Raw genomic sequence first — 13316 nt, forward strand, 5'->3', positions numbered from 1 at the left:
CAAACTGAAGGAGGAGGTCACACACAATATAAAGAGATCAATTTTAAGTAATGAAATAGAAAATGCCACCAAAAACCTACCAACCTAGAAAAGCCCTGGACCAGAGAGATTCTTAGCTGAATTCTACAAGACCTTCAAAGAAGAATTAACACCAATACTCCTCAAATTATTTTATGAAATAGAAAAAGAGGGAACACTTCCAAACTCATTCTATGAAGCCAACATCACCCTGATTCCAAAACCAGACAAAAACACGCCAAGGAAAGAAAACTTTAGAACAATATCTCTAATAACATATATGTAAAAATTCTCAATAAAATTCTGGCAAATCAAATAAAAAATATATTAAAAAGATAGTGCACCATGATGAAATGGGGTTTGTCCCAGGAATACAAAATTGGTTCAACATATGGGAATCAATAAATGTAATTACATCAATATGATCATCTCAATAGATGTAGAAAAAGCATTTGACAACTATAGCACCCCTTCATGTTCAAAACTCAAAAGATTTCTAACTATTGGATGTCTTTGTCTTCCATAATTTTGATTCTACAAAGCACTGACAAACAGAAACACAAAAAAGGCTCTACCAAGGACTCTTAAATATAGAGTCCTTATAAGGGGAGACTTGATATTTCAGAAAACCTGTCTTACCAAAATATATCTTTGACATAATTAATATTACTATAAAAAATTGGTTCCTGGATTCACAACTAGTACCCAAAGTAAATGGTTTTGCCAAATTCTGCAGAATTTCCATACCACATCGACACACTTAGAGGGTTTTGCATTATTTAATGTAATATGTGAGATATCATGGTATCATTATATCAATATTTTCTTTTTCATCTCCTTTACCACCAGCCTTTCAATATGAAACATATTTAAATATCTAAAAGTGTGTTTCAAATGGACACCTCTCAATAGGACTGGTGGTTGCAATTCAATGTCTTTCCAACTTTATCCATTAAATTTAAACTTCAATTACATGGCCACCTCAACTCATGAAAAACTCATGAATTAAGATTCAGTAAGCTTTTGTTGTAGAGAAAATGTGTGTAAAGGTGGAGTTCGCAGATATAATTGTGTGCATATATAATTGTGTGTAGAATTCATCTGGGGTACTCCTTTTACTCTAGCAGGGAACACTGGAGCACTGAGGACCTGAAGATATGGACACAGTGTGTGGACAGAGCTTGTGAGGATCATGTTACAGCAGATCAAGGCTTCCTGCATTAGCCATTGCTGGGGTGCTCACTGGTTCCCATTACAAGTACTCCCTTGTCTGCACACTTTAAGAAATGCTTTAGATAATTAATTGCACTTATTTAAGCTTTTTTTATTTTATTCAGTAATAAATGCATTATCACTTTTCTCCACTTTTTTCCTACTAGTGTACTTGTAAACAAAATTGTTTTTTAAAATTTGGAATTCAATATAATGATTGTGATATTGCATAAGCAATTTGGACCATTTTGTTATATAAGCATTCCTAGGTAACTTGACATTGAGCCTATGTCAGTTATAATTAATGGTTAGCAAAGCATATGCCAGGGAAGACACTAAAATGTTTGTAGAGGAATATCTGTGTGAGATGATGTGTTGCCACAAGTGGACTCAGGGGTGTACACCTGCAATCCCAGTGGCTCAGGACTCTGAGGAATGAGGATCTCAGGTTCTAAGCCAGCCTCAGCAACTTAGAATGTACCTGAACAACTTAGCCAGACCCTGTTTTCTGTGATTAAACAGAAAAAGGGCTGGGGCTGGGCCCTAGGGTTCAACCCTGCTGAAAACAACAGCAACAAAAACTTAAAGATGGCCACAAGACAGATACAGGTTTGCTTTCCAAATTCCAGGAAACTGGGGGGAATTTTGGAGTCAACAGAAGACACACTCTAGGTCAGACACTTGAACATTCCGTCTTTGGTCATTATCAGGCATGATGCATCACCATAGACATTACAGAATAAACCCTGGGGGAGGAACAATCAGAAGGCTGACCTCAACTCAATCCCCAAATTAGCTCCCTGACACTGGGTCACTCATGGACATACTAAAATCCTGGCAGCCAACATGCCTGAGGAAGGCAAGTGCTCTTCCCCAGCGGACATATTTCACTGTGGGATAAAGTGGGTGGTAACCATCACTCTCTGTTTACTTCACAGACAAAGAGTGTCTTCCTTTTTCATATTCCAGATGGAGAAAAATATTATTGTAATTATCTCTAAGTATTTGGTAAAAAGTTCTTTAGGATTTGACTTTCATATGTTTTCAAATTAAACTGACACAATTATGTATTGTTATAGTTAAAGCTTCGTCCTAGGGTTTCTTAAACTGACTTCCAGACCACTCACGTATAATTGAATCAAGCCTTTATTGAAGCACACTGGTGGTGGCTGACCAGAACATAAAGCTGTTCCCCTGATCAGCCCCGAACAATTGCAAGGGCACTCCTTATAACCCTGAAAACTGCAAAAGGAATGTTCAGAGGGTCTAGCCAATGCAAGTAAGCCAGGTTACAGAAGCGGGACAGTGCAGTCAAGCGGAGGGAAGCCTAACCAATCACAGTTAGCCCAGTCACCCCAGTTACAGAAACAGAGCCCCATTACCCTAGTTACAGAAACAATACCCCATTAGGTAGTTCCATGTTCTTAAAGGTTTCTATAGCAAAAGGAAAAGAACATCTTGCCCCAGTCATGACTCTTCTACTTGGCATGGTTGTTTTACAGGATGAAGTCATAAAACAAAATGGAGTCACATTTGCTCCTACTATCACAGTATCACCGTGGTTAAAATCTGCTTTACATTTCTCTGTGCAAGAACAGACTATTGATTATATGTTATCTCCATGTTTTATTTGTAAAGCTTTCCTCTGTGACAGCATCTGAAACAGGTACTTTTTATATATATAATGAAAGTTTAATGCATATATTTACAAATGATTTCAGAAAACACAGTGAATTATATTTATATTTTAAATGCATTAATAAAGTTACACATTTTATGAAGGATCCATGGAAATGATATGGTAAATCACAAAAAGTATACCTTATAAAATAACTCCCATTCTAATGATGTAATAGAAAGGTATACAGTGTAATTGTAAAGCTCAAATATGAAGAGTATTGTATCTAATTAAGAACCATGATCAATGAAATTAGGATGATTCTGAAATGCAACTTTATCATTTCCCTGAGAACAACTGTCTTGGCATTACTCTCCTCACAGCTTCCTTTACCTGTTTGTTCCTGAAACTGTAGATGAGAGGATTCAAGAAGGGAGGTACCATGGTATAAAAGGCAGAAAGAAGCAGGTCCTGGAGTGTGTCAGAGGTTGATGAAGGCTTCAGGTACACACCTGAACCAGAACTGAGGAATAGGGAAAACACAAGGATGTGAGGGGTTCAGGTGGAGAAGGCCTTCCCTGGGGCTCTGGTGGGAAATTTCAGCACAGCAGCAAATATGCGAAAATATGACATGGCAATCAAAGTAAAGCAACCACCACCAACTGCCACAGCCAAGACAAAAAGAATGACCATGTTGCTGGTGGTGTCAGAGCAGGAGAGCCTCAGCAGAGAGGGGACATCACAGAAGAACTGATGGACCACATTTGACTGGCAGAAGGACAGCCAGAATGTGTTCCCAGTGTGCACACCTGCATACAGCAGACCACTGAGCAGGGAAGCCAGGTTCATGTGGACACAAATCTGAGGGTTCATGATGAGGGGATAATGGAGGGGCTGGCAGATGGCCACATAGCGGTCCTAGGCCATGATGGAGAGAAACAGAAGTTCAACACATGCACAGAAAATAACCAGGAAAATCTGTGTTGCACAGCCAGCCACTGAAATGGCCCTGTTGCCAGTGAGAGAGTTGACACAGGCATTGGGGACAGTGATGGAAATGTAGCACATGTCCAAGATGGACAGGTTCCTGAGGAAGAAGTACATGGGTGTGTGTAGGTGCTTGTCAGCAGTGGTGACAGTGACAATGAGAAGGTTTCCTAACAAGGTACCCAGGTAGGTCATTGGGAATACTGTGAAATAGAGGAAACTCAGATCCCAGCCATCAGGAGAGCCCAGGAGGAGAAATTCAGTTACCATGGTGACATTGGCCATTTGCTGGAAATTCTGGTTGTCTGGGAAGATAAATAGATGAGAGATAGAAAGGAAAAAATAAAAACATGATTAATACAATTGCTTGGGACTGGGGTTGTTGCTCAGTCAGACAGTACTTGTCTAGCATATGTTAAAAAACATACATTGACAATGACAATTATTTGAAAAAAATGAAATTATTTTATATATTCTTGTTCAAAGTATTTCTTCTATTTCTGTTGCTTTCCTGCAGAGGAATGTCACTCTTGGTTTTCTGATATGTTTACTCATTTCTGAGCAGAGTACACCTCCCAGGGCAGGTGTGAAGGTCTGCAGCCCAGAGTCTGGGCGTGACCTGCAGGGCATGTCCTCAGCTCTCCATCAGGTCTTCCCTGACACCTGAGACTCACATGTGGAGCATTTCCAGGGTTTTTCCCCTCTTCTCCTGCATGGCCACCTGTCTGACAGTGCATTCTTTAATATTCTCAGATTTATTTACCTTTAATTTATTCCTTGAATATAATTTCCACATTATTTTGCCATTATATCCACAATTAATAATTGAATAATTACTTTTTAACTTTTCTAATATAAAGGAAAATATTCATAATGGTGGAGAACATATCTCCATAAACACACACACAAAAAAAAAAAAAAAAAAAAAAAAAAAAACTGGGCTCATTTGGAAAGTGTCTCAAGAATTCACTTCCCCACCCAGGCTCACAGGTCCAGTGTTGTGAAAACTGAGGTGACCTGACTGCACTTGGACTTGCCTGCAGTCCCCCACTCTCACTGCTGCTCCCCAGGACAAGCATGATGCTGTCTTATGGCCACAGTACCTCAGCCAGACCAGTCCCAGCCCCCACTGAGGCTCTTTCCTCTCCAACTGAGCAGCATAAGGTCTTTTCAACCTCCTGGTCCCAGCCCAGCTGACATTGACCTAACTTCTACTTTTACCTTGTTCTATTTTTATTTCATGTTCAGCACCATGAAGTTGAAGCTTCTTTTGTCCAACACATAATTTGCCTTAGTCTTGGTGACACCTTCTATTATATTGATTTCTTATCCACATCATAATCCCACAAACTGAAACTGGCTGTAAACCCTAAAAGGAAGGTTTTGCTCATAGTTTCAACACTTCTGCAGCAGTTCAGACCAGTTCACTCCTGAGTCACCTGCATCTTCATTGTATTATCCATCATTTTACCTTTCAGTAGCAGTGCATGACTTCCTGTGCAGTGGTTAATAACCTAGCGCCTGGTTCATTGTTCAGACCACTCACTTAGACTGGCTTTCTTTATGCCCCTGATTTATAGGTGAAGAGCTCCCAAGCAGGCTCTGCCCCTTCTGCACTGCTGTAGCACACACAGTGCAGGGTGGTGTGAGGTCAAGTGCACTTGCAAATTGAGATGTCATTAAAGTAGTACTCGCCCAAAAAATATTACAAAGGAAATAAATATGGTGACAGGTATTTCAGACCTTGAGGATTTGAAAAGATAAAAAAGTTGGTATTTTAAAATAAATTGATTACCATTAGAGGACAAATATAATAACACAATATATCTAAGGTGTAAATATATATGACAAATTGATAATGTGATGAGTGATGAGATAATTCTATATTAAAAGCCTAGCAGCCTTTCCCCCTTCTATACTAACTTCTGGGCACTTCATGGGTGATTGCTGACTAACCCCAGGCATTTGTGACAAACATAGTTGTCATAGTTGGAAAATCAACTATCTGTTAGGATTTGGAAGCTGGCAAAGAACCACTTGAGACATTTTCATCGTTTCATTTTTTTATACTAAACCATTTACTGTCTTTGTTTTTGCAACAGAATTTAGAAATTTCTCTAGTAAGTAGTTTGAATTATATCAACTTAATTGATGTCCGTCTTTGCTTATGTGGTTTAACTACAACTTGAAAACTTCTCTAAATTTAACTTAATTTTCTCATGGATGAGTCTCCTAGAAAACTTCAGACTATGGATGTGATACAGTAAATACATGAAACACCACCTAACTTTCATAGGTTCTCAGAGTATTCCTGCAGATCTTGAAAATATGAATACTTTATGAGCCTATATTTTGAGAAATAACAAATAGGCTTTAATTTTTGTAGTTTGACCTCCATAATTTTAGAGTGTTCAGAACTACATTCTCCTTTTTGGGTGAAAAAGGCTTGTTGAAACTTCCCTTAGAAAACCCAAAAGGTGGGAGCATAAAGAAAACCAAGATCAAATATCTTGAGGGTCAGAAAAATAAGTAAAAGGTAATATTTGCATATGTTTAATGCTAGAAGTATGTAGAGAGACTGCTCCAAGTGCTTCCCTCTGTAAGTGGGGACAGCTGACATTTTTCCCTTTGGGTATTTCTCTTGATAGTGCTTAAAATAAAGAAGTGTATGGGAAATGGATTGCAAGTAAAAATGCAAAGCATTGCTTGGGTTGTAAGAGATAGGAATTGATCATTTTCTAAATTACATTTTTCTGTATTAGCAATTATGAATTAATGCTGTTGATCAGCCATTGGGGAACGCTGAGAAGCACTTATCACATCCTGAGCTTGATAATGTGCTTTCAAAGGCTGCACCACTGTATTTTTATATTTTTACCTCTGTACACACAATCCTTGCCGCAGTCTGGCTGGGCACAATTAGGAGCCACTTGTCAAAAGAAACTAACTTTATTTTTAGAACCACACATGCCAAACAAAACAGCCTCTCAGGAAAAACCCTCAGAGCCTCAACTGCCACCACCGGCTTTCCACAAGCCTCTCTCTCCCACACAAGCTTCTCTCCACCTCCCACAATCCTCCTGCTCTTGAGGCCGATTGGCTGGGTCATGTGGGTGGAGCCAAAAAAGTCCCCCAATGAGCAGCTCCGTGGTCTGAAAGGGCAGGGAAACAGCCCAATGAGCATCACCGCAGAGGAGCCAATCAGCTAGATGTTGCTGGGGCCGAGGAGCCAATCAGCTAGATGTTGCTGGGGCCGCTGTGAGCCAATCATCAGCCAGCAGCTGGAAGTTTGCTGGCAGCTGGAAGTTTGCTGGGGCCCCTTTGGCTGTGGCTCTCAACATCTCCCCCTCTCTGTTTAAACAACAAGCATGTGGCTTAGGGACCGTGCCTGTTAGGCAGTCCAATTCAACATATGGTCCTTACCCGTCATCGGATGAACTGACCTCTAGGCGTCAGCCTCCTGTCTTAGGTTGGTACCACTGCAATTGGATCATACCCGTCACTGACTACCGGTCCAGCATACAGCCATACTTGTGGATAGGCCTTTGCACCTGTGGGGGGGTGAGGTTCTTTGCCTCACCTCTGTTGGCCCCCAAATTTTAGACCATCACTAGTAGAGGAGGATGCAAAATGCCATGACATTAAGCCAATTGAGGGCTCCTTTGAAAAATTGTACCACCGGTGACACCATCAGCAAAAATACTCCAGCACTACCACAATTCGCTGTACCAACAGATAGTTCACAATGCATACAGGTGAGCTCACAATGTGTCCAGGCAAGTTCTGCAAGCAGTTCAGTGATGGCTATTGTAGAAGCTGTAGATTGGTTTTATCTTTGACTTCACCAGCACTGGGATGAAGATAGGAATTCTGGCAATAATGGCTAAAGAAAAAATTATGTAACATTACAGAAGGCACTAAAAGAAAACAATTTTCTTAACAATTTACATTATCTTTAAGAGAATTATTAAATATAATGAAAAGGAAAGGTGAAAGTAAACAAACAGATCTGTTAACCTTCTTTTTTGTTTACATATTAAAACAATCCTCAACAGTTGTTTACCCAATTTAAATTAAACCATATAAATCATGTGAAAAAAAATATTTGGATCCATTTTATCATGAGCACTCATCATATATGATATATGGACATATGTACATTCAAACGTATAACACAAAACACAAGTGTGCACACATAATATAATACATACAACACATAACATTATAGTAAAGGCCTTATAACTTTTTACAGGTGAAATCTCCATTGCAATGTTTAAAAACTCTATAGTCAAAAAATAGAACTGATCAGCAAAACATTAACCTAGGTCTGTATGAGCTCAAAAAACAAAATAGAACTTCATGATATGGCAAAGGGCAATAATAAAATAGATATTGAAAAAAGCATCCTGGTTCTGTTGCAGATGTAAGAATAGCCAAACTGGAGTTTTGGATATCAGTTGTTATGGATTTGAGCCAAATCATCTTCTTTTTGGTCTGTAGAAATCGCTTTAGTTAATCTTTCTGGAATCCAAATCGGCTGCTATTCTCCCTGTGGAAACACATAAACAGACCCCCGACTCCAGACAATCACTGGGTCAGGACCTTAGTTAATCTCTCTGGAATCCAAATCGGCTGCTGTTCTCCCTGTGGAAACACACAAACAGAACCCCGACTCCAGACAATTACTGGGTCAGGACCTTTCCATTGTCCTGTTAGAATATCCTTCCAAAGTACCTTGGGCTTATGTACATTTTTTGGACACATATGCCTTTCCGCAGCACTAAGTCCTGATGAATCCAAATTTTAAAAGTTTAGAGTAAAAAGGGTTATTTTAAGTTTATCTTTGGGGAATATATACCCCTTCCCAATTCCTTCTTTTTGCTTTAATAAGTACATTTTAATAGTTTGATGAGCTCTTTCAACTATGCCTTGTCCCTGTGGATTGTATGGGATTCTTGTTATATGAGTAATGCCAAATGTTGAGCAAAATTGTTTAAAAGAGGTAGAGGTATAACCAAGGGCATTATCTGTTTTTAACTGTTTTGGAACACCCACAGTGGCAAAATTTTGTAAGCAATGAGCTATAACATCTTTAGTTTTTTCTCCGGCATGAAGGGAGCCCATCAAAAATCCTGAAGAAGTATCAACTGTAACATGCAAATATTTTAATTTTCCAAATTCTGGCAAGTGTGTGACGTCCATCTGCCAAATATGGTTAGGTATCAATCCTCTAGGATTGACTCCAAGATTAACTTGTGGTAAAAAGGTCACACAATTTTGACATTGTTTTATTATTTGTCTAGCTTGTTCCTTAGTTATTTTAAAACGCTTTTGTAAAGTATTAGCATTGACATGGAACTTTTTATGAAAATTTATAGCTTCTTCTAGTGTAGAGAAAATATGTATGTCATGTGTAGTTTTATCTGCTAAATCATTGCCCAAACTAAGGGCTCCAGGCAATCCTGTATGTGCCCTGATATGTCCTATAAAGAATGGATCTTTTCTGTCCCAGATTAGACTTTGTATAGTGGAAAGCAAAGAGAAAACAGTAGAAGAAGGGGAAATCCTACCAGCATCTTCAAGAGATACTATAGCATTAACTACATACTGACTATCAGAAAATAAATTAAATACAGAATCTTTAAACATCACAAAAGCTTGTAAAACTGCATTAAGCTCTACCTTTTGAGCTGATTGTTTGGGTACTAAAAATGTAAAAGTTTGATCAGGGGTAACTACTGCTGCTGTACCATTATTTGACCCATCAGTGAATATATTTGGAGCATTCATGATAGGTGTTTTTCTTGTCATTTTTGGAAAAATTACAGGATGCAATGACCAAAAAGACAATAAAGGATTAGATGGTAAGTGGTTATCAAATGAAACATTAGATTTGCACATGATTATTGCCCAAGTATTTAACTCATTAGCTAACTCATCAATTTGATTCATAGTATATGGAGTAATAATTTTATTGGGAGAAATTCCAAACACTCCCTTTGCTGCTTTTATTCCTTTGAGTATTAATTGTCCTACAGCCTCAGGATACCTAGTAAGAATAGTGTTAGGAGAATAAGATAAATGTATCCATAATAATGGACCTTCTTGCCAAAATACTCCTGTAGGAATATTTTTTGTTGGTAGTACAATAAATAATAAAGGCAAACTTATATCAATTCTATCCAAATGCATATTTTCCATATATGTTTCAATGATTTTTAATGCCATTCTTGCTTCAGGCGTTAACATTCGGGGTGAATTTGGATCTGATGGACCTTTTAGGATATCAAATAAAGGTCCCAACTCTCCTGTTGGTATACCTAAATAAGGCCTTATCCAATTTATGTCTCCTAATAACTTTTGAAAGTCATTAAGTGATTTGAGTTGATCTACTCGTATTTGAATTTTTGGTGGACGGACCATGGTTGAGGATAATAGAACTCCTAAATAATTAATTGGAAAATTTAATTGTACTTTATCTATTGCTATCTCTAGATTATAATTTTTTAATAAGTTTGTAAGTGTGGCATAACATTCTAGCAATGTGTTTTTATCTTTGTGTGCTAATAATACATCATCCATATAGTGAAATATTTGTAGTTCAGGATTTTGATTTCTAAGTGGCTGGATTACTTTGTTAACATAAATTTGACACATAGTTGGGCTGTTAGCCATCCCTTGAGGGAGTACTTTCCATTCATATCTCTGATCAGGACCTTCATGATTCAGTGTAGGGATCGTAAATGCAAAACGTGGACTATCCTCAGGATGAATTGGAATTGAAAAAAAACAATCTTTAATATCTATAACTAAAACATACCAGGTTTTTGGCAAAGCAGACAACTGAGGAATCCGTGATTGAGCAGGTCCCATAATAACCATCTCATTATTAATGGCTCTTAAATCTTGCAATAATCTCCATTTACCAGATTTCTTTTTGATGACAAAAATGGGAGTATTATGGGGAGATACAGAAGGTTGTATATGTCCTTCTGCTAATTGTTGTTTGACCAGGTCATGGGCTGCTTGTATCTTTTCTTTAGTAAGGGGCCACTGAGGAACCCATACTGGTCTTTCTGATTTCCAAGTAATTTTTATTGTCTCAGTGGCCCTTTCTGAAAATCCAACTCATGTCTGTCTGCTCCTTGATCTATTTGTATTGGTGCTGCTATATCTTGTTCTTGTTTTTCTAATCTTTTTCCTTTCCTAAAACCTTGTCTAGTCATAATAGTGGGTGCATTTTGGTTGATGATATTTGGTAATGTCAAACCTAATTGATCTAGGACATCTCATCCCCATAAATTTATAGGAAGATGATCCAATACATATGGCTGTATAGTTCCTTCACATCCTTCAGGATCCTTCCAATCTAATACCATTGCACTTCTATGGGGATTAGTTGCCACTCCTAGGCCTCGAAGCATTTGAGTGGCTTGTTGTAATGGCCAATGTTTTGGCCATTCCTGACGAGAGATGATGCTAAGGTCTGCACCTGTATCCAGTATCCCATTAAATTCATGTCCTTGAATATTTAGTTTTAGCATGGGGCGAGAATCTAAATTTAAAGAAAGCATAGCCCAATCTACACCTGTGGTGCCTAATCCCTTGGAACCTCTTTCTACAGTACGACTGGAAAATTTATCATGTAGGCTGGGTATTATTAGTAACTGTGCTATTCTATCTCCTGGTGAAATTACTGATATACCCTTTGGAGAACTGGCTATAATTTTTATTTCACCTTCATAATCGGGATCAATTACCCCAGGACTTATCATAAGTCCTTTTAGAGTAGAAGAGCTGCGTCCCAATAATAAGCCTACTGTTCCTTTGGGAAGAGGTCCTTTCACCCCTGTGGAAATGATTTGAACTCCCATCTCTGGAGTTAGTACTGCTCTGGCAGAGGCGCAGATGTCCAACCCTGCGCTCCCTCTGGTTTGTCTGATGAGGGATCTGATGGACAATGTGTCCTGGGCACTACCCTGATGGGGTTGCTGGGTTCCTCCAGTGCTCCGTATATTTGCGGTTTTGGGCCCCGGAGCATTGGGCCCCCCTGTCCCTTTTTTGGCAATGGAGCCCGATGCCTTTCTCCACGATATTGTGGATAAACACCTGGTCCTTGTTCATTTTTTGATAATGGAGTACCCTCTATGGTGGTTTGAGAACGGCATTCATTAGCCCAATGTCTCCCTCTACGACATCGTGGGCAAATACCTGGTATTCTACTCCTTTGATACCTAGTTTTGTTAAACCCTCCTCCAATGGGGCAATTCCGTTTAAAAATGTCCTGTTTGTTCACAATTGTAGCATGTTCTTGGCCTGGCATCTAAAGCCTGTTTTACTGCAGCTGCCACGACTTGCTCTTGTTCATTAATGTCTCTACATAATTTAATATATGTGTTTAAATCTTCATGTTTCCATGGTCTAATGATATCTCTGCACCAACGATTCGCTTGCTCATAAGCCAGGTGTTTTAGTAATGGCATTGATTGTTCTGTATTCCCAAAAACTCTGGTAGCTGTTTGAATAAGCCTATCTACAAATTCAGCATAAGGTTCATTAGCTCCTTGTATTACCTTAGATAATTGACCTTGTAAACCTCCATGTCCTTGTAAAGTCTTCCATGCCTTAATTGCATCTGCAGCAATTTGTGCGTATACGCCAGGATCATATGCAATTTGTTGCTGCTGATCCTCATAAGGTCCCTTTCCTAACAACATATCTAGACTTATCTGAGGATAACCAGCTGCTGCATTTCGCCTAGCCGTCTCCTTGCAAAATTCCTCATTGGCAACCTTCCATAACAGGTATTGTCCTCCATTTAGCACAGCTTTACACATATTAGCCCAATCTGCTGGCGTCATGTTCAAGTTGTTAATGGATTCGACCATGCTTACAGTGAAGGGTGCTTGAGGACCATAGGTTGTTACAGCCTCTTTTAGCTGCTTCATTGTTTTGAAATTTAAAACTTGGTAAAATCGCTGCCCTCCTGCCTCAAATACAGGGCATGTTAATATTTGAGATCTTGTCTCAGCATCCCAACTATCAACTGCGGGGGTTGGGGGCCTCCCAGCATATGGAGGTGGCGCTGTTGGTTGGACACTTACGCCCTCTGGTGATAGAAAGGTGTTAGTAGCAGTCTCCTGTAGAGGTGGTGCTGTTAGTTGGACACTTACACCCTCTGGTGATAGAAAGGTGTTAGTAGCAGTCTCCTGTTGTAACTTTCCCCCTGATGGCTTTTTCTGTTTTACACTTTCTTTCTCTGTCTGACTAGCTTGAGAGGCCTTCTCTTTTACTTGAATCTTTTCCTCTGTCTGACTAACTTGACAGACCTTCTCTTTTACTTGAATCATTATGTCTTCTCCTTCCTCTACCATTGTCTGAACTGAAGGCTTTGGACTAAGCAAACAAGATATGAACGTCGACAATGGCAATGTGCCATCTGGCAGAGTCCCTGGGCTTTTCTTTTCTATTCTTTTTAAAT

General features: G+C 39.0%; 1 pseudogene; it reads right to left on the minus strand.

Annotated features, from left to right (window-relative positions):
• Positions 1-188: 188 nt before the first annotated feature.
• LOC124093839 (olfactory receptor 14C36-like) lies at positions 189-4120 on the minus strand (annotated as a pseudogene).
• Between the last annotated feature and the right edge of the window lie 9196 nt (positions 4121-13316).

This window comes from Marmota monax, unplaced genomic scaffold (genome assembly GCF_021218885.2).
Source record: "Marmota monax isolate L192 unplaced genomic scaffold, Marmota_monax_Labrador192_F-V1.1 WCK01_AAM20220418_F8-fsc00376, whole genome shotgun sequence".
NCBI classification, from domain to species: Eukaryota; Metazoa; Chordata; class Mammalia; order Rodentia; family Sciuridae; genus Marmota; species Marmota monax.